Below are 23,043 nucleotides of genomic sequence, written 5' to 3'. Positions count from 1 at the left end.
ACAGAAGAAAGGCTTTTAGGGATCTGTTCTCAGACCCCTGCCTTCTTCGGGAGTTTGTTCCCTGTTGTAAGCGAATCTGTGCCTTGCAGCGAATGGGCCCTTGGCACAGTGTGGCACAGGGACACACTGCAGAAAGGATGTCTGCAGTTGCCAGTGTATAGAAGGTCCTGAGCACAGTGTCCAGGCAAAACCCCAGTCAGTGTGCTAAACAGGACATGAGACTTGCTGTAGTTGGGGTGAGTGCCCCAAAGCCCCATGTGGTGAAGGCCTGGTCCCCAGCTGGTACGATTAGGGTGTGCCGTAAACCCTTACAAGGTGAGCTTCAGGAGGCTGGCAGTGAGGTCTAGCCTTCTAGGGCACTGCACTCCACTCCATCACCAACCAAGCCACATCAGTCTCCAGCCCCGCCCCGGCTTCTGTCCTATGCATGCAGGGCACAGTGGGCGACAGAGGCTGGGCGCTGTGCTAAGGACAGGCAGGAGAACAAAGTGATGAGGACCACCTAAGCACGTTTGCAAGTGCCATGGGCACAGTGGACAATGAGGGGACAGGTGGACTGGGGTCAGACTGTCATGGCTGGCCCATGTCAGTGCCCGCTATGTTTACTGCTAAAAGAGACCCAGTAAAGATTCTGGCCTCAGATCTCTCTCTCTTTCTCTCTGGCTAGCTCTTTCTCTCTCTCTCTCTCTTTCTCTCTCTCCCTCTCTCTCTGTCTCTTTGTGTGTGTGAGACAGAGTACAATGCAGTTACACATTTGAAAAGGAAAAAGAAAGGGGCTTGCCTGGATTTAATGTTTGTATGGTGACATTAACCTATCCGAGTGGGGTTCATTTTGTGAACTCTTGATTTGTTTTTACTTCCAAAAATAAGTAAATTTTAGAATCCTCCTGTTTGTACTTGCCTCAGGGCATGTACAGATGCCAGACGGATGACACCTTTGGGGCCCTTCCTCACCTGCCACCTACTATGTGGCAGGTCCCATTTACTGCTGCGTAACCAGCTGGCTGACCCTCAGGCTTCTGGGGATCCTATCTCACCACAAGAGTGCTAGGATTACCCGCATACTGTCGTGTCCAGCTTCTCGGTGGGTCCTGGGGGTCCGCACAGCAAGGGCAACAGCAAGCACATCACCCACGCAGCCATCTCTCCAGTCCCTGCGCGGATAATGTTTCAACAGTTCCTCGAGATGAGCTAACAAACTGTGAAGTCCTGGGTTCGGAACTCTGCAACAGCCAAGGTGTTGGCGGCCGTCCCCTGTCCTCTGGGACTAGTAATGTGGGCAGCCCAGCTGGACACGCCAAGGCCCACTTCATGTGACCCAGGGGTGCTCCCCTGCGCACACTGCAGCTGGAAACACTGTTCTCAGCACATCCGGCTAAGGTCCGTCGTTAAATCACGTTCACCTTCCCGTTCCCTGTGGAGCGGCATTGCTAGAGGGGTCAGAGGCCTGCATGGCTCTCCTTCACAGCACACTGTCTCTAATGGACCAGTCTGCTCGGGAGGCGTGCCACGTGACGAGAAGGGGCGGAGCCTGCTCCTCAGCGCAGCCGGGGACAGTGGCAGAGCTGCCCCTGACCACACAGAACTCTGAATCAATTCTTTTCTCCACTCACTTTAGTCTTGAGTCTTAACTTTTTTTTCTTATTCCATGTTTTATTTCTTTTGTGTATGTACAAGTGTGAACCACAGTGAGGATGTACGACAACTTGTAGGAGCCAGTTCTCTTCTTCCACCGTTTGGATCCCAAGGATCAAGGTCAGGTTGTCAGGCTAAGCCATCCTACCGGCATTCTGAGTCTATGGCCCAGGCTGGTTTAGCGCTTTCGATTATCCTGACCCGGCCCCGAGAGCCTGCGGGCCTGCACCACTCTACCCAGACAGAAATGTAACCCTGGGAAACAACAAAACTATTTCTGCTCTCTTCATCACTAGAAGCCAACAGACCCAGTGCCTCGCCCTCTTTAGGCCCTGGCTGTCATCAGGGACGCAGCTCAATTTCCCAGCCTGTCCCTTGTGGCTGTTAGATGGGCTTTAAAGGGTTTGCAATGCTACCCCCTGCTGGCTAGTTCTTGAAATGCTGCGTGAGGTCCTTCCGGAACTCGGGGTGTGGCTTTAGTGTGTGAAGGCTTTGCACGCATGTATACTCTGTGTTGTATAAGATTGCCTGTTACAGGGATTACACCAAACACCCAGCTGCCGTGTGTGTTACACACCTTGCCTGTGTATACTGCATATCTGTGCTGAGGTGTGTGTGTGTGTGTGTGTATGTGTGTGTGTGTGTGTGAGCCTCGGGAGGCCTGGAGCAGGAAAGCTGGCTCTAGTTTGTTCTTGTGTCCTGTGCTCACGAAGAACGGCGTCTTTTCAGCCTGGGGGCTAGCATTTCTTGGGAAGGGGGGTGGTGAGTGAGTGGGAGCCTCTGGCTGAGAGAACCGGATTCTCCGAGGTGGAGGTGGCCCTTGTCCCGTGCTGCTCAGAAAAGGATGAGACATGGAGGAGTCCCGAACACATCGCCCACAGGGCCCAAGGTATAGTATCGGTGTTCTTCCATTAGAAATACCTGTGCTGGGGCTGGAGAGGTGGCTCAGAGGTTAAGAGCACTGGCTGTTCTTCCAAAGGTCCTGAGTTCAATTCCCAGCAACCACATGGTGGCTAATAACCATCTATAGTGAGATCTGGTGCCCTCTGCTGCCTTGCAGACACACATGCAGGCAGAATACTGTATAAATAATAATAAATCTTTAAATTAAAAAAAAAAATGCCTGTGCCGAATGGTCTTCAGACTGGACCAGAGGCAGGTTTAACACACAGGTGGGATCAGGCATGCACAGTCTCCATTTTCATTTTCGTAAGAGTAGCATGGACTCACATTTCTCTCAATACCTCATGGACACCCAGGATCCTCTGTAGAGAGTCTAGTGCCAAGCTCACAGGTAGCCAGCCTAGAGGTGGCCACATGGCAAATGGCCTTGCTCAAATCTTCTCTGTCCCCAGCCTTTCCCTACCTACCTGGGAGGAGGAGGAGGAGGAGGAGGAGGAGGAGGAGGAGGAGGAGGAGGAGGAGGAAGAGGAGGACGAGGAGGACGAGGGGGAGGAGGGGGAGGAGGGGGAGGAGGGGGAGGAGGGGGAGGAGGGGGAGGAGGGGGAGGAGGGGGAGGAGGGGGGAGGAGGGGGAGGAGGGGGAGGAGGGGGGAGGAGGAGAACACCGTAACATCCTGGTTGCCAAGGGTCCTCAGCCCCCGCTGTTCATTTGGCTGTCGGCATCCATGTCCGTGCCAATTGAGTTTCTGCTCCTGGGTGGATGAGGACAAATCCCTCTCGCCGGGGGTGGGGGTGGGGGTGGGGGTGGGGGGTGGGGGTGGGTGGGTGGGAGGGGAGCCTCCACAGAGGGCACAGCTGCTGCATGGAAGCGCTCCTCGGTGGCAGCTGGCTTTCTGGTACTGCAATGAACACCTGCGATGATCAGCTTCAAAAGAGAGCAGGTGACTTGGGGCTCCTGAGGTGAAGCAAACTGTTCACCCCACAGCTAGGGAGCCAAAGACAGAAAGAGGAAATGGCTGGGGTCCCGCAATCTCCAATGACACACCCTTGACCTCTTGCAGGCCCCGCTTCTGGAGGTCCCACAACCCTCCAGGAGCTGACTGCCAATCACAGGGCTTTAGGGAACGCTTAAGCTCCAACCCGGAGAACCTTTTTTCCCAAACTCTGCCGAGTGGGAAATTCTGCGTGTCAATTTCATGTGGTAGCCAGAGACTCTACAGAGAGAGAGTCCAGGTGCTCTGGTTGCGCCAGGCTTCTTGGTTCTGTTTTGTGTTATAGTAAATAAAAAAATGAGTGTTGGACTCTATTTAATGCTTATTATTAGCCCTCAGATTATCATGTGATTTCTTCTCCACACTAACCCATCATGGCATCCTCCTTCCTGCTCTCTTTCCATCCACCTGATTCCCATGACTCTCTCTCTCTGCCTCCCTAGTGCTGGGATTAAAGTGTGTGCTACCACCACCGGGTCAGACTCCGTGCTTTTAATCTACTTTTTTTCTTTCCAAACCCACGGTTGGGATGAGGGTCCTATGACTAACACAGCTCCCGCTACTTGTGGCACTTCTAGAAGCAAAGGATGGAGCCCTGACTGCTGTGTGACGATGGTTAGAAGATTAAGAGATAGCTTACTCAAGTGAGGTTCTAGAGACCTGACTGTGGTTGGATGAAGACCTACTTCACCCCTGGAAAACAAAAGCCTTCAGACAGGCTACATAACTCCCAGATGTTTAGATTCAATTCTCTCCCCCATCTCCACTCTGACCTGTCCTCTGTCCCTGCCCAGGTGATTTTTCCTCCTAACACCAAGCTCTCAGAATAATGACTCGTGAGACTCAGATAAGTATTTGCAAATACGTGGGCCATATAGCTAGGCTCTTCTGTGACTTGCTCATAACTTAAAATAATCCATTTATTCTACTCTACATTCTGCTACATGGCGGGTTACCTGAGCTCAGGTACCATGCATCCATCTTCCTCACATCTTGGCAGCTGCATCCTGAATGCCTGGCTCTATCCCAGAATCCCTCTGCCTACCAGATGCCCCACCTATTTCCTGCCTCAGCCATAGACCACAGATTTTTTTAATTGACAGGCGTTGCATCCATAGAATACACAGAAGATTCCTGTCACATGACCTCTTCCCAGACCCGAGTCTCAGGATCTTGCTCTGGAGTCTGAACCAAAACCTAGAGCAAAGAAGGGCTCTTTTGTTTTTTCTTTTTAATTGAGGTTTTGGTTTTTTTTTTGACAATTTTATACATGTGTATAGTGCTTTCTAGTTATTCTTGCTTCATATCTCCCTTTCATACTCATCACACACACACACACACACATACACACCCTTCTCCCTTGCAGTCATTTTCCCAGATTCATGACCTTTGTCTTGATTTAACTGGGGCCATCTGTGCGGCCACTGACTTGAGAATATCCACTGGAGCCTAGTGAAGTCCCCGTCGGAAGCAGTGACTTCCCCTTTCCCTGGCTGTATCTCTAGGAAACAGTTTGTGTGTTCTGAAGGATACTGGAACACAGCATCCCAAAAGATGTCAGTTTTGCATATTGATTTTTGGTAGCTGATGAGATCTGAGAAACCATCTAGTTAGACAACCCTATCCCCCCCCCCCCCACACACACGCAGCTGTAAAGCATCCAGGTAAATCAAGAATCTAGGATCATCTTTAGCTGCACAGTGAGTTCAAAGCCAGCTTGCACAACCTGAGACCCTGTCTTATATAAATAAATAAACAAACAAACAAATAAATGGAGGGTATGCGTTTCCTAGGAGAAACATGCCCTTGTTAGGCCAGGCAGAGGACGTTCTGAGCTGGGACATTGTTGCTGGGAGGCCTCTACAGGAAGGAGCCTTCTAAAGTAGCTCTCACTATCTGTCAGTGGCTCCTGTCACTCTCCCCACTTTCCCACCTCACCCAGGTCCTTTCTTCCTTCCTTGTCACAGTCCCAGGATTTATTGTTCCTTGTTAAAACACTATATAAGCTCCCAGTTCTCACTACATCTTTGATTTTTTTTTCCACTTCATTTTCTGAAACCCTCATGCCCGTATACAAAGATAAATAGCAAAATAGTTCTGAGTTGCCTTCTGCTGACAATCCATCTCTTGCAAGTTCAGTCACAGAACTGAGGAGGTGGCTTCTTCCCTGCTGTTACCTGGGGCCTGTGCAATGTCTAACATTGGGGCATTTCTTTAAGGAGCCCACCTCAGCTTTCTTCTGGCACGCCACATTCCACGTATGTTCATGTTCCCGGGGCAAGGCCTCCTTCAGCCTTCTTGGCAAGAGTACACATAAGCGTCTGTGCGCCCCTTCGGGAGATGCGTGAAGTCAGTGTGAGAGAAGAGTAGACATTCGTGAGTCACATGCTTGAAATTCCTCCAGGTGGGAGATGGCCCTAATTATTTCACCCTGACAGCCCAGATGTCGTGCTCAAGACACCCAGGGGGCCTGCATTTATGCAATCATTTACTAATAAAACATAACCTAGATATGCAATGGAAAATGCGCAAGAATGTGTTTAGGGGGATTCCTTTAGTGAGGGGGCTCACATCTGTAGGTTCTTATCCCCAGGGCTGCTGGCTTGATGCTGCCGTTATGTTAATCGCCCTCTCCCTGCCTTTGTAGCTAGGATGTACGAACCCTTCCACCAAATATACAACCCGGCACCCAGGCCCAGCCAGCCTCATTTCTCCCACAGGGGACCGTTGCTCTTTTACATGTGTGTACTTGAACTTTTCTGCTCTGCTCTCTGCTTAGTGAGCAGAGCCTGAATCTCTCCACACCTGCAACTTATTCTCTCTGCAACTCCAGCCAAAGGGCGAAGAGGCGGGCGTTCGGGGGGAGAAGTGGAGTTACGTATAGCATGGAAGTCTGGAGGACCTCTTAGTGTTTCTATTTCCTGTGAGATGAGGCGATGGAGACCAGCACCTCAAACCCATCAGTAATGATGCTGTTGTCTGACTGCTAGGCTCACTTTCGTACAGCACTGATGGGCCGGCTGCTTCCTCCTTGCTCCTCCTAGCTACTGTGACCCTGTCTCTCAATTACTCCCCGTGATCTGGTACTTTGTTAGAGCGATAGACAGTGGTTCTACAGATGGGTTTATCATGAAGTGGGCATTGAACTGTGGCTTATAGAAGGCACAGCTTGGTCATTGTCCTTGATGGAGGGCATTCCTGAAAAATGGAGCGCCCTAGAAAGTCATAGCTGGTAGCCAATCTCCTTCACAGATGGCTTGCTTTGTGCCGGTGATAATTAAGTGCTGTTACTTGACAAACTGCTGCTAATCTACTGAATTATTCATCAGGCCCTGGACTAGCTCTTTTCATCCCCAGAACTCCAAGAGGGGCAGAACTGTGATATAGAACTTTTATTGTTGGGGGTAGGGCGAAGAAAGTAAAAAACCAAGGTGATAAAGAGATTTGCTCAAGACCACAGTTGTGAAGTTAGAACACATTTCAGAATCCCCTGGGAGGCTGAGAAAGCCAGATTGCCACATCTCACAGCTGGAGCCCCCAGTGGGCGTGGGGAGGGCTTTGAACTTGCATTTCTCAGTCCTCAGATGATGATGATGATCCTCAACAAGGCTCCAAGACTTCAGAACTGTACAGCAGGAGAGTATAACTATGCTTCTTCCGCTTCCGGTACTGCGTATGAGCTGATGGACGCAAAGGTGGAAATTTGGCCCGCCACTGTTCATCAGAACAGTGCTGTTCCCCTATGGCTGGGAAACATTCCATAATACATTGGTGGAGGGGCATATCTTTCTCTCCTTCCCCTCAAAGCCCCAACGGGCAGCTGGTTCTCAGGGAAGCTAGAATTATCCAAGGTGAACAGTTTGTGCAGTGTGCTTAATTCCAAGGTGAGGAACCCCAGGGGAACGCGATGGGCCACCTATTCTGTCTGTCGCACTCTGACCTCCTTCAGGGTCATGGAGCTCAGTTTGGGCATGACTTCCGGAGGCTCTTCTCCTGCCTCTAGCAGCCAAAGTTCTGCCCCTGGAATCATGCCCTAGGACACCCAGCCATCTCCTTTAATGACTGGGCCTCCACCCTCAGCTCCAGACGAAGCCAAACGACACCTGCTTCTGTAGTCATGCCAAAAAACCATATGAAATCCACTCACTGTCACTAAGCATCAAAAAGCAGGAGTAGCAAGGGCCGTCAGGGCCACATCTGCACTGCGTCAGCATGAGGGCCCAGGGGCTCCGGGACTGCAGTGTGCTTCCGAGAGGTTTGGTTATTACACGTGAAGAAAGCTACCAACTTGCTGGCACATGTGGTCAAAAACACACTGCACACACAGGCACACCTATACATGGAAACGATCACTGACACATGCTAATTAATGCATACATGTACATGCATAAGTATCAACATGAACTGATACATGTACCGACACTCATGTGCACACGTGTGGACATGCCAACACACATTCAACTGACACATACAAATACAGACATTCAGTAGTTCAGTATACACCTTTGCCGTGGTGCAAATAATTTTCAATTGTGTTGTTTTGACTGTTTAGAGGGTATTTCAATTTTATGATGAAGAATTATGCCTCTTCCCTCTGTCTCTGTCTGTCTGTCTGTCTGTCCGTCTCTCTGTATATGTGCGTATGTGTGTGTGTTAGACTGAGAGACAGGCCCACTGAGGTCAGAGGCCTGACAAGAAGAGGTCTGTTTGAACATTGCTTTCCGGGTCTGTGGCCTGTGCTTGTGAGGGCTGAGAGCCCAGCCTGCCTGACCACAGACCACCATGACTGTGAATGCAGACCATGAGGTGAAGCTATCTTAGAGTCTCTCTTTGTTTTCACTTTCTCCATCTCTGCCAACAACAACTGGGTACTCTCTGGTTCATGTTCTGGTGAATGTCATTATGAGTCTGTTTTTATTTAAAATTTTGGTATTTTATCATAGATCCCTCCATGTTTTTATCATGCTTCCTGAAAATGTGATTCCTCTTACATGGGGCTTTTCGTGCCCCTGTGACTTTTGCGCGTGGGATGGTACCTCTCTCCTCTCCTTCAATCCGGCTTGGAGTTTGTGGGTTACTCTGGCCCCTCCATCAGTAATGAAGGTCTAGAGCAGCTGTTCCCAACTTGTAGGTCCCAAACCCTTTGGAGGTTGAACAACCCTTTCACGGGGTTCACCTAAGACCATCAGAAAACAGATACTTCCATTACGTAGCAAAACTACAATTATAAAGTAGCAACAAAAGTAATGTTGTGCTTGGGGTTACCACAACATGAAGAAGTGTGGTAAAGGGTCTCACCATTAGGAAGGGCGAGGGCCACGGCCCTAGAGAGTGGGAGGTGGGTGGGGCGGGAGGTCTGCTATGACCAAGCCTTTTGGGACACACAGAAAGTGCCACTGCGGGGCCCTTGGACACTCCCTTGGGCACTGACGGACTCCTAGTGTACTGTCCAGAACAAGGCCACCCTCTAGCACCTACTATGTGACGTGCCCAAGACATACACAAGGAGCAACCGTCTGACAAGGTCAGACTGGCAATTCTCCACACTTTGCAAGTAAGGAAGCCAAGGTTTTGGAGGGGTGTAAGTACAGCGCAGATGGGGGGGAGGGGAAGTCCTGTGTTCCCAGCAGTGACTTCTCTCTAATTCTATTGTCACATGCCACTGGAGGATTCGATCCCTCAACATGTTTTGTCCCCTTGCCTACTGGTGCCAGCAGTTGCTACTCCTTGGAAAAACCAAATCAAACAACTCTATGATTAGATGCGCTTGTATTTCATCTTATAGGACAGGAACAGATTTATACTCCAGGTGGCCGCCCAGTCACCTGCTTCCCCTTTGAGAAATGTGTTCCAGCCTGAGCTCTTTTCCAAGCCTGTTATTAGGAGCAAAGGCATGATGTACTTGTTCACTGGTCAGCTCCTCTTTCACCCACAACCGCCCCAAGGACAACTGATACCCGCCTCAGTCAAGCTGTGTCCCAGCACCAAGAAAAAGCCTGTCATAGAGTCGCTGGTTACTTAGTCAAGGGGTAACGTGTCCTTTCCCCAGACTGATGGGGTGTACATTGCTAACAGAAAGAAAAGGGTCCCAAAGTGGAGGTAACGGAGAACCCAAGAGTACTGTCTGTCTTAGAGATGTGGAAGGGGCCAGGGCAGCATGCACAGAGAGGAGGAAGGCTGGAAAGCGCAGGCTGAGGGGCAGCAGGATGGCCTGTGGGGGGATGAGCTGAGAGCCCTAAGAGAATGGGAAGCAGACGTCTGGGTCACGGCTAATAGGTTTTACCACAGGTCAGTGACAGGCTCCGAACCCATCCCTAGCAGCTATACTGAGATTCAAAGGCTGGCCTTCAGCCCTCTGTGATCCTAGCTATATAGTTGACCACATCTTCAGGTTTTTGGTTTTTTGTTTTTTTTTTCTCCACATCTTCAGATACCCACTGCATGCACAGCAATTGGACAGAAGCTGTCATCATGGATGGCTGATGTGGAGCTGATGGCAGGAAATCCCCAGCCTGACTCTCAACAGGAATCTAAACCCTGCCACCACAGCAGTGAAATGACAAACCACGCCGTATCCTCCGCTTCACCCACTAAAGTGAGAGGTCAAAGTGCCCTCCTCAAGGAGCTGATAGGTAGACCACGCAGTGCGTTTGGTAGAGAGAATAGTACAAATGTAAGCACATCGCTTGAACTGAGTCACGCATGTCACCATCACTGTTTCACGATCGTACACCATGGGGCCAGATTGGAGCAATGTCCAGGCTGTGTTTGGAATCCAGGAGTTCTCTGGTCTCTGGTGCAGAACAAAACTTTTGATCCACTCTGGCTCTACTACCACGGGCAGAAAGAGCTAGGGGGGTGAGATCCGTGAAAAACAAACACACCCCTTTCCTCTACCCCCGCATTGTGGCTTTTCACCCTCCCACGGCAGAATCACAGCTTCCTCTGGGCCTCTGAGGCAACCCACTGACAAAGCTTGGGGGTTGGGGCATGTCTTTGATCTCTGTCCCATCCATTCTGCCCCAAATCATAGACTCTGGACCTCCCGCCAATTCCTGATCTTTTGTCCCAAGTCACTTCATGAGCACTCATAAATTGCTTTGAAGATAAAAGCCCCACATCAGGGCACCAGGACACAGTGGTTATTTTAATAAGTAGAGCCTGAGCATGTCTTCCTGACATATGAGCTGTTCCAAATATTTATCTTGTTTTCCAGTTGAGCCGCATGGGGGAAATACGTGCAGTGTCTCTTGTGTTCACCCGCCATCCACCGTGATGTGCGGGGAGCCTTGTTTTCATAAAAACGTTTGCCTTTTCTCCAATAAAAGAAATGGATGTTTCTCTTGGGAATAGGTCTCGGTTTGCCAAACCCGAGTAATTCTTTTTTAGAGATATGTACTTTTAAAAGTATCTAAGTTATAGCAATGCTTACGAATGCCAGTGAAACATACTGAAATATTCAAAGGGCTAACAGAGGTCGATGCACATTGAAAGGAACGAGGAGGGATGTGTGTGGACATGACCACGCGTTCACAAACATGCGCGAGATGGTCATGCTAGCGGAGCAGGAAGAGGAGAGAGCCCACTGCTTCCACTGTGCCTGGGCCAGGAAGACCTTTTGGCAGGAAGTTCTTGGGAAACACCTTTTACTATGCCAGCGCACACTGCTCACCACCCCACTCACCCTGCGCCGGCCTCACCGGCATCTCATGTGTTTTTATCTGCTTTGCCACAGTGGCAAGTGCTAGCGCATCATGGGGCACTGAAGCTCATCTGGGCAGAGACAGCCGGCTCAGAACCTTTGGGCCTGGGCCAGCATCTGGGAGCACCCCATTATCTGCTGTGGGGTGAAGGCTTTGTCATTTGGACTCCATTCCTAGTCGTACTGCTTTTGTCTCTCCCTGACAGATGGAGTCCCTGGTGTGGTCTGCAGGGGAAGACATGACCCCTGCAAAGCAGAATAGGCCACAGCTCAGTGTTTTCGTTTTCCCAGCCTCCTCTGCTTTGGGCTAGGAGTTCTAGCTACAACCATTTTCTGCTCCTGTTTCCTTCAAATGTTTTCTCAGAAGTTGACTTAGCATCTCATAGACCTGGCTCCTTACATTGGCCAGAGGCCTTCCCCCTGTACAGTGGCTGCCTCAGCTACCCTTATCCCACCCTCCCCACCCCATCCCCACCTTGCCTATTCCTATCACCCCACCCCCACCCCCCACAGGTTACCTATCTTCTGGGAAATCCTTCTCCCCTTTACCCTTTGGAAGAACTCACTGCTGCCCCCCACTGGAATCTCTGTGCATCAACTTGGAGCTGCTGGGGCCTGGCAGCCTCCGTGATTATGATCAGACTTCCCATGGTGCTCTGTTTTCTCCACTAACTTATGCCAAGCAGGGAAGGAAGGAGCAGCTTGGCTACCTCCACTTTCAGGAATCTCAAGATGTCTCATCGGGCCCCCTGTCTCCCAAAAATGTCAGACCAGGCGCATCCTGGAATACTTCACACTCCCACAAGGCAGGAATGTGCTCCAGAATACTCCCTAAAATGCCTACCTAAGGAGATCATCTCCACTCGGAACAGAATAAGCGAATGCCTTCAGAGGTTTTTGACTAGAGCAAGCTGACCCAGGTGGTTCCTGCTCATCATCCCACACCCTCCCATCAATGTGGGGTGAAGCAAGAACTGACGTCCTGAGGTCAGGCAGGGGCACAGCGTGAGGTCCCTTTGTGCCGCAGGATTCTGGGGGCCCGACAGCTGATTTTCCCTGTGGAGCCACAGTGGTTCACTGGGCATTCCTCACATCTGGCCAGACCTGTCTTTCAGTTTGGTCAGCACTACTGAATCCATACGAGGATTCCCCACAGCCCCCTCCTGCTCTGCCTATTGTAGTTTGCAGGGTCAGCTGTACCTGCATGGCTTGCATGTGTGTGGTATATGTGTGTATGCTTGTATGTAAGGTGCACACAGGAATGGCTGTCGGAGAGGGATGCTATCCTCTTTTAATCTTTCCACCTATTCCTTTGAGACATGGTCTTTCACTGAACCTCTGTTTCCCACCTTCTAGTCCTTCATGCCTCCCTCGGCTTGTCGTCACTAAGCCCCAGCCATTCTCTTGCACCCCTCCCTGCTCCTGACTCCAGTGCTGCGGTTACAGACCACACTTGGCTTTTTGTGTGGATGCTTTGGTTCTAAAGCTCAGTGCTGGAGTTTGTGACACTCTCGCTCACTGAGCCATCTTCTCATCCTTTATCTGGCTATTTGTTTTGGCCTTCTGGTCATCAGCATATTTTACAGCTTTGCTAACTCAGTGCCTGGAGACCTTCTTCCTTGGGGCAAGCCACAGACTGCCCAGCCAGCCTTGCTGGCAGTTCTGCACATTGGATTCCAGATCTCAACATAGATAGGCCCTGGCAAGCCATTGGCACGGGTCCCAGTCCCCACAAGCCACAGTGTAGAACCCTGGGCTTCCTCTCCAGATAGCTCTCAGCTGCACAGCCCAGGAACACAGACACTCAGCCTTCAGTCATAACTGAAGACATAATAAGCACTGCTTTGGCTGCAGGAGAAAACATGATATGACATAACTCATCCGGCCAGGCCCAAAACAGTGTTGAGATCCAAAGTTTAAAAATGATGACTGCTCTTAAAGGCATCACCAGATAAGGCGTTCTGCCTGTATCGCATCCCCTGAGGCTGAGCAATCAGAGAGCCCTGGCTCTACCCAGGGGACTAGAGACGGCAGGAGGAGGAAATCACAGCATCCAGGGGACCCAGATGTGCCAGGCAACACATGGCTGGTATGTCCTCTCACTTACCCTGCTGAGCAGTGGAGCAAGCACCTTGGCGCAGACCTTTGTTCAACGAATTGGGGGACCGAATCTGTAGTCTGCTTTGCAGCTCTAGCCAGATAGCACAGTTGGAATCCATTGGTCTGGGTTCTGGTGTCTGGGAGTCTGAGCTGAGAGCGTTGCATAGTGGTGAGGAGGCTTCCTGACCCCCAGATGGCAGAAGGGCATGTGGCCCCTCTCACGGAGCTCCACTCTCAGGCCCTTAACACTCTCCCAAGAGGCTCACCTTCACATGCCGTCAGTTTGGGGGTCATGTTTTAATGTATGAATGTGGGAAATACAAATGTTCATTCGAGAGCCCCAAGATTCATAGCAACGAGAAATCTGCTCCTGAGAACGTGAGAAGTGCATGGGTCTGCGAGGCTGTGGGTCTCCCTGGTTTTGTTTCAGTAGTTGTGACAAAACACCCAGACGAACGTAGCATCTAGAGAGAAAGGGTTTATTTAGCTTCTACTTCCAGGTCAATAACCCAGCACTGTGGAGAAGTCCCTTCCTCTTCTCTTACAGTTGGTTCAGTGCCCATGTGGTGCTGCCTACCATCAGGCTGTCTTCCCACACCAGTTAACAGGATCAAGACAGTCATCCACGGATAAGCCCACAGGCCAACCTGATCTGGACAGTCCCTCACTGCAGCCCTCTTCCTGAGATTCTAGACTGTGTCAAGTTAGCGATTTACATGAGCCGTCACAGCTTTCCTCCGACATCACGCAGATGAAAGGCGATAGGAAGGACTGGGGCCCCACACTTTTGAGATAGGCAGCCTTGGGGAGCCCTAGTGATAGTGGGGAGCCTCTTAGCAGGGAGCAGAGCTGGACCTGGCAGCCTCCATGATTGGCTAGGCAGGTAGCAGTACCCTCACCTCAGGGTGGAATAACAGAATCTGGGAACCTTGCATCTCCTAAGGGCGCCCCCCCCCAAATCTCAGCGTGTTCTCTCAGACATGGAAAGATGTGTGTGCCGATGATTCCCAGTGTAGGCACTGCACATGGGCCTCCATAAGGCTTTGTTTGTGTCTTTATGCGTTCAGGGTGGCCATCATCCTCTGCTGCTCTCAGAAATACTTGCTTTTAGTACTTACTAAGCTAAAGCTTTGCTGGAAGTTCCAGTTCATCGCATAGCAGCACCACTCAGGGAGACACCGTCACTGAGAACACAGCTCTGAATCCTCTTTCAAATTCCTTGCCACCTAAAGTGTCTCTCAGTCCTGCCAGCCAGGACTCCAGGCCATCCAGACCTGTGGTCCAAAACCAACCAATACCTTCTTACCCTGGACGCAGAGGCACCTCCTGGGAGATGGCTGCTGAGGCTGGTGTGACTGACATCTGCCGTGCACAAAGTGAGAGAGGACACTCTCTGCGCAAGACTGAAGATAAACAAACAAACAAACAATGTGTCAGCCCTCCTGGCTGTGGCACAGCGACTGCAGCTTAGACTACACAGCTCCCTGTCGCTCTATGAGAGCAGTAGAACCAGAGGCAGGTAGGGGAGGTGCGTGGGTTGAAAGTGAAATGTCCATGCCAGGATCATGACCTCAAACACCTAGTCCCCAGTGTGTGGTGCTGTTTGGGAAGGTTGTGGAATCTTTCCGTGGTAGCACTTTGCTAGAAGAAGTAGGCTCCTGGGGACTGGCCTTTGTGTTTCCTAGCCCCACTTCCCGGCTACTGTCTGCTTCTCGGCTCTAGCTGCAAGGCAGCCTCCCTCTCTTCCCTGCCGTGGGGGACTGTGTGCTCTTGAACTGTAAGCAGAACACGCTTCTTTTCTTAAGTTGTTTTTGTTAGCTATTTTGTCCCAGAAAAACAATAAGTGTAACAACTGAGAAGGAAGGCAATAGGGAGGGAGGATCTTACCGTCGGAGGCATAGACAAAGGGCCTGACCCAGAGTGTCTCCTTCCTGTAGTGCTGCGCCAGAGATGCCAAGGAGCTCAAAACAGAAGTTTCTCCCCACTTTAAAAACATGCCCAGGTTTTCAAATCCAGGCTCAAAGCTAAGTACCTGAGGCAGCTGAGTGGAAGGGTTAGCAGTGTGTGTATTGGGGGAGGTCTGTGTCAAAGAAAGTCCTCTCTCTGTGGATTCTTTCCCCACAGAAGTGCTAGGAGGGAAACGTGAGGATGCATGGAGCCGAACAGAGGAAATGGTAGAAGGGAATGCTGCAACGCGTGCTGTTTCCCAAGGAGGGCTCCCCCACGTGTTGTTCCTGCTGCTGTCACAGAATACTTGGGATGGGGAAATTTGTAAAGAACGCAGATTTATTTCTTGCTGTTCTAAAGGCTGGAAAGTCCATGATCAAAGAGCCCATATGTGGCAACGGCTGAATCCTCCCAAGATAAAAGGTAAGGACGCCCGTGAGAGCGAGTGAAGCCTATCCAGCCCAATGGTAACGCCTTAATTCATTCATGAGGACAGAATACCTCATGAATGGGTTAAAGACCTCAGCACAGAACCAGATACACTGAACCTGACAGAAGAGAAAGTGGGGAGCAGCCTAGAACTCATTGGCACAAGACATGACTTCCTGAACAGAACACCTTAGCACAGGCTCTAAGATCTACAATTAACAAATGGAACCTCAGGAAATTGAAATGCTTCTGTATGGCAAAGGACACCATGATTCAAACAAAGTGCAGCCTACAGAATGGGAAAAGACTTTTACTAGCTATACATCTGACAGAGGGCTAATACGTAAAATATATAAATAACTCAAAGAACTAGGAATCAAGAATAGAAATAGGGGCTGGAGAGATGGCTTAGGGGTTAAGAGCACTGTCTGCTCTTCCAGAGGTCATGAGTTCAGTTCCCAGCAACCACATGGTGGCTCATAACCATCTATATTGAAATCTGGTGGCCTCTTCTGGCATGTAGGTGTATATGTAGATAGAGCATTCATATAAATAAATAAAAATATTTAAAAAAAAAAGAATAGAAATAACCCAATTAACAAATGAGGTAGATATATAAACAGAATTTGCAGAAGAAGAAACTCAAATGGCTGAGAAACACTTAAAGATATGTTCAGCATCCTTAGTCATCAGAGAAGAACAAATCAAAACTACTTTGAGATTTTTTTTCTTACCGCTGCCAGAATGGCTAATATCAGTAAAACAAGTGACAGCTTGTGCTGCCGAGGATGTGGAGAAAGGAGAACCCTCATCTGTTGCTGGTGGGAGTGCAAACCTGTACAGCCACTGTGGAAATCAGTGTGGCAGTTCCTCAGGAAGATGGGAATTTATCTACCTCAAGATCCAGCTATCCCACTCTTGGGCATATACCCAAGGGTCACTTCCTCCTACCACAGGCACCCTTGCTCAACCACATTCATTGCTGTTCTATTCGTAATAGCCAGAAACTGGGAACAACCTAGATGTCTCTCCACAAACAAAGAAAATATGCTACATTTACACAGTAGAGTATTATTACGCAACGGTTTACAAAAAATGAAATCATGCAACTCACTGATAAATGGAGAGAACTAGCAAAAAGTCGTTCTGAGTGAGGTAACCCAGACCCAGAAAAAGAAATGTGGTATATGCTCACTTATAAGTGCTAAGTCAATGATAACCAAGTTATAATCTGTAGAACCACAGACGTTAGGTGTAGAGTAGAGAATCGGAGGGCAAAGGTCTCCCTAGGAAAGTGAAACAAGACAGTTAGCTATGGGTAGATGGGAGGGGGGCTAGAATAGGAGGACCAAGTGGAGAGGGTGCAGGAGGAGGGGAGGAGGGAGAAAAGACAGCTAAAATTACGGGTCATTTTAGGGGAAGTATGGAAACATAACACAGCAGAAACTTTCTAAAGCATGTACATATACAAAGGTGATCTAAATGAAATCACCAAATATTGTGGGAGACAGATCCCAAAATGGACATCTCTTGTCACCAAATGAAGACTTCAGTAGTAGGAATGGGTTAAATCTAATTGAGTTGTTGGCCAAAGGGGTCCCATGGAAACCCTCCCAAAACCCAGGTTGTTTCTAAGACTGGAGGTTGTTCTCCACAAACTGACAAAACTGACAACAAGGCTCTGTTGCTGAGGATAACACCTGCACAGCTCACTGAACATGGAGAAGCCAGGATGGTGCCTACCCAGAGCCTTGACCCATGTGTGCTGGTGTCTTTGGTATGGGAAGGTATCCTGCACACCACTGAAGGAAAAATGCAAACACCAACACAGCCAAAACCCCTTTGATCTACAAAGCTGTCCTGCCTGCAAGATATGCTAGGACAATGGTGGCACAAACCCAATACCAATACCCGCTTTAATTTAAGACCCACACATAGGGTGTAACCCATATATGACACAGCTTGAATGACCAAGCACCTGAGACTATATATAGTTCCCAAGACCTAGGGTAAAACCAAATACCACTTCTTTTTTAAAGTAGCCATAAAATTACTCCTCATGACATTCTGCTATATGCATGGGTCAGTGCCTTGCCCAGCCATCACCAGAGACACATCCTCCTGCTGCAAATGGGAATAAATACAGAGATCCAAAGCTAGACCCCATACCGAGAATGAGAGACCTTAAAACTCTCAGCCCTAAAGGGATGTCTCCATCAAACCCTTTCTTTCAGGGCTCATACAACCCCCCCCCAAAAAAAAAGGAGGGGAAGAGAATTGTAAGAGTCAGAGGGATGAAAGACACCAAGAAAACAAGGTTCTCTAAGTCAGCAAGAGAGATGTGCAACGGGACTCCCAGAAACCGCTGCGGCATGCAGGCCCTGCGTGATTCTGCATCGGATGGGGTCCTACAAGCTGAAAGATGTGGACACATGGTCCTCTCCCAGTTTTCTCCAAGGGAGTCTCTCTGGGGAAACAAAGTTCTCTTCAGAGCAGGCTGTGTGGTCAACAGAAAGTGAACTCAGTGGCAACTTTGGAGGTTCCTTGTCCTCTAATGTCATGTCAGGGCTTTTCCTTTTCAATATCTTTAAATTTATCTTATTATTTTTTATTTTTATTTTGTTTATTTATGTTTTTGTCTCTCTTTTTACCCTACGAGTCCTTTCCATACACATTATGGCTTTTAGCTTAGTGTTTTTGTGGGATTCTTGAATGTGTGAATAAATGGATCTCTGACTCTTATACCATTTCTTGGGCTTTTTTCCTTCTGTGTTTGCTTTGTTCTATTCCAATGTGTTACTATTTGTTCATCTTACTACATTTTATTTCATTATTATCCCTTAGAAGCCTAGTCAAGCCATAGTCAAAACAGGCCTCCACAGATGAGCCACAGGCTAACCCAATCTAAACATTCCCTTATTTCAACTCTTTTCCCAGTCGATTCTAGATTGTGTCAAATTGACAATTAAAATTAGTCATCACACTCCTTGTCACTGCTCCCCTAGATTAAAAGCATAAGCCACAAAACCTGGATTTTTATGTGGGTTCTGGGAAATTACATTCAGATGCTTGTGCATTCAGGCAAGCGCTTTACTGACAAAGCCATCTCCCCAATCCATTTAAATATATATTTTTTGTAGTAAAGAAATAAGCTAGACAGTCAATATAAATTTTAAATGACAAAAAAATATATTTTCTTGGAATAAAATTTGGTATGGAAAACAAATGGAAACACATGTTATTAGATTTCTGACAGCTAGAGAAAAGAACATTTATGCACTTAGAATGAATGATAGTCAGTATCAAATCCCACATTTGTGTTTACATTCTAACAGATCTATCTTGAAATATAATGAAAGTGCTTTGTCTTGCAATGTCAACACTTAACATTATACAGAAAATCCCGTCTTTTGTAGTTATTTAAATTTTTAAAAGAAAAGCTTTAATGCTATCTTTAAGATGTGCATAGGATACAGCTTTTGAAATTCCTTTAGGGTGCAGGTTACTAGGAAGAGTGGAAAGCAGCCGATTCATATAATTTAGGGTTACCGGACCCAAGGTAGCAAAGGATAAGACCTATTACTACCAAAGCATTTGGTTGAAGAAGAAACCCAGAATTCCCAACCAAGCAATTACTTTCATTTATTGTTCATTGTACAAATTGCATGCTATGTTGAAAGTCAAAGCAAATCCTGGGTTCTCTGGTGCTCTTTCTCTCGTTCGCTCTCTCCCTCTCTTGTTCTCTTGCTCTCTCTCTCTCTCTCTCTCTCTCTCTCTCTCTCTCTCAATGGAAGGCGAAATTCACTACCTTAAAGATGCCAGTGGTGGTTTGAATGAGAGTGGCCCTTATAGGCTCATTTATTTGAATACTTGGCCTCCAGTAAGTGGAACTGTTTAAGAAGGATTAGAAGGTGTGGCCTTGTTGGAGGAGGTACATAACTGGGGGGTTGGGGTTGGGGCTTGGAGGTTACAAAAGCTCACACCTTTCCAGGTTTTTCTCTCTTTGTTGTCCACTCTCAGACCAAGATGTGTGCTCTCGGCTATTCTTGAACACATGCAGCTCTACACACGTGCCAATGCGCATGACCAGTTTGTCTCTGCCCACTCATGGACAGAGACAAAGGATGTGGGCTTGGCTCCTCTGAGAAATAGTTATTTTAACTTCAATTAACATGCACAGAACTGTGGCACATGTTCACCTACGCCCTGATTTTGTTGACATCATCAAAAGGGTGCCACAAGACCTCGTGGAGAATGTTAGCCCAGGCTGGCTCCCTGCCCGCTTTCCCTGTTACAACTAAAAGACTATGGTTAGCAAAACAGAAATCTGGAGCTGTGGTTTTCATCTCTTGGCTTCCATGCCCCTGTCTTAGACATCTATGAAATGGAAGGAGAAGGGACAGAAATCCTGAATAAGGGAGCCAGAGCCCACTTTTTTAGAGAATGAGGCAGCCCAGCGGCCTTACAGTGCAGCCCTGTCTGCTTTGAAACCACTTCTGAGGATATGATGCCATATCCTCAGACTCATTTATACATAGTACAAGCATGTGGCAGTGAGTGGGAGTAGTAGGCTGAGTTTTGACCTGCCCTGGGGCATTGGCACAGCTGGCATATAAAGTCATAGCTGGTTGAATTCCCTCTAAACAAAAAGCTGTACAAGGCAGACGATGGTTCTTTACATTTCAAAGGCACTGACACTTGGGGGACTGGAGCACCCGCCTAATGCTAATTTTTGATTTGGGATTCTTTTCCTTTTATTTTATTGACTGATACGCATATATATCAGTCGATCGACTTTACTGAAGGGCAGTCTCAGGTTCGCACACAATACTTTCCATCCTCTTACGGTACCCCTGGCTGGTGGCCAGGTTCCTCACACTCATCAACTTTCAATATATTCATGGCTGACAGACTCACTGAGGAATGGCATTTGGCCCACGTTGCTAAGAAGAGAGGAAAGAAAAGGAAATTAAACTGGATACCAAATGGGATAAGTGCTGAAGAATTTGCGCAAGGAGTAAAGCCTGAGAGGATGGTGTTTCATGCTCGAGGAGACAAACAAAATCCTCAGGGCCCCAGCATACCACACAGGTGAAGGGACGCACAGGCCCCCTTAGCCCTCAGGCAGAAGAGGCAACACTTGTGTGCATGGGGAGGCGCCAGCAAGTGCTGTGGGTGGTGAGGTCAAGGGTTGTACCCAGCAGCAATGGAGTCTCCATTACCATCGGCCTGGTACAGAGCTTTTGAGTAAGTCCCAAACTAGGGCCGTGTGTCTAAACCTTGACAGTGTGTGTGTGTGTATGTGTGTGTGTGTGTGCGCGCACACACACACACACACATGTTAAGAGGATAGAAGAAGTCAAGTGTTCTCCCCTATGACTCTGTACCTTGTTCCTTGGAAACAAGTTCTCTCTCTGAACCTGGAGTCATGTTGGTGGCCAACAGGCCCACTGATCTTCCTGTTCCACCCCCTCACCCAATGCTGGGTTACAGACATATGGAGCCATCCTTAAGTTTTTATGTAGGTATTCGGGATCCGAACTCAGGTCTTCAAGCTTGTGCAAGAAGTGTTCCTCCCCCCCCCCCCGCTCCCCCAAAGCCGTCTCCCCAGCCCAATGGCTGACTCTTTCTAGAACCTTCCAGCTATCTATAAAGATGGGAGGAGGTCATACCTGCCCATAAGGTCTTCCCTGAAATCTTGTGTACTGTGGGGATTCTTCCTCCCCAGCCTTTCCTCCTGGATCGAGACAGTGGCTATGGCATTAGATGGCTTGCTTGCAGAAAACTTGGATCTTGGTTGGAGTAGGAGTCAGCTTACAGTTTGGATAGTCATGCCTCCCAGGGTGGGTGGGCATCGGTTCATCGTAGGAGCTTGTTCCTGCTATACTGCAGACAAGATCCGAGCTGCTGGAATCCAGGATGTGGCAGGGAGCCCTCACACACTCAGGTGGCTCAGATGCTCAGCACAATGGCTGGACAAGCTGTACTGTCACAGGGATTTCTCAGGCAAGGAAAGTGTTTCATGTCCCGTGGGCTGGGAGGCAGCTCAGTGGGAGAGAGTTTGCCATGCTCTGGGCTCCATTCTTCTAAGTGAAAAAAGAAACACAAAATAAAAAAATCATGCTGAATGTATTGTATCTGGCACGCCTAGACTAAACGGGACAAGAATCGGATACTTTGACCAAGTTTTTCCATAAAAACCACAATGTTTTGTAAAAGGAAAGAAAGAAAGAAGAAAAAACCCAAAACCTTTGAGTGGGACAAAAGCTAAAGATCACCATTGTAAGAAACGTTAAAAGTTGATTTTTGTGGCGGTCAGCAGAGGTCCTTCCCTCTGCTTAAGCATGGGTGCTGTTTAAGTTCCACACTCTTCAAAAGGAAAGCTTCGCCCTTGGTTCTTTGGGTATCATTTCAAGACTTGGCTGTGGACCTGACGCCTTTTTAGCACGGCCAGTGCTTGAAAAGCCTCTAAAAGCTGCAAGGAACATTTTCCCAATGAATCATAATCTGGTGGGTAGGAAGAGAGATCAGTCAAGTGAGCATCAGTTTTTCCTTGGACCGTTCAGATAAGGACATAATTGTGGCCAAGAGCTCGGTTTTGTTTTGTTTTAATTCCTTACTCGAATTTGTTCTGAGGCAGGAAGTGAATGTCTGCAGAGATAAATGAAGAGGAGAATGGTTTCAGCAAACAGGCTTTGGAGGCATTTTCTAAGTGATTGGTCTGTCCTGGGATTCTGCCCTTTGGCCATAAATCCCACTAAATGAGCAATGTGAAAATTCTTCAGCCAGAAGCTCCTGGACCCTCTCTGCGAGTACCCATGGCAGAAGTCAGGCAGCCTGGAAACAGCTCTCAGACTGGGAATCAGAGCAAATCAAGCACAGTGAATTATCAACAGCCTCTATGAAATTCAAACCCGGGCTCTCTGTCTCATAGCAGGGCTGTGGAATTTGCATTTCTCACACCCTGTCAAAGCCAGCCCCAAGGCAGCCACCTTCACACTGCTCTCACAGGCCCTGCTTAGGACCAGTTTTGTTTGGTTCGACTGGAGCTGCCCAGACAGCTGCTCACTTACAAGTTTCTAGGCATAGAAAGCTACCTCTGTGTGTGTGTCTTTCTGCTTCTGGGATAGCTCACTCAGGATGATCCTTTCCAGATCCCACCATTTACCTGCAAATTTCATGATTTCCTTGTTTTTCATTGCTGAGTAATATTCCGTTGTGTAGATGTACCACAATTTCTGCATCCATTCTTCAGTGGAGGGGCATCTGGGTTGTTTCCAGCTTCTGGCTATTACAAATAAGGCTGCTACAAACATGGTTGAGCAAATGTCCTTAT

Source organism: Meriones unguiculatus, chromosome 3, assembly GCF_030254825.1.
Source record: "Meriones unguiculatus strain TT.TT164.6M chromosome 3, Bangor_MerUng_6.1, whole genome shotgun sequence".
NCBI lineage: Eukaryota > Metazoa > Chordata > Mammalia > Rodentia > Muridae > Meriones > Meriones unguiculatus.
Note: the sequence above shows the minus strand (reverse complement) of the source record.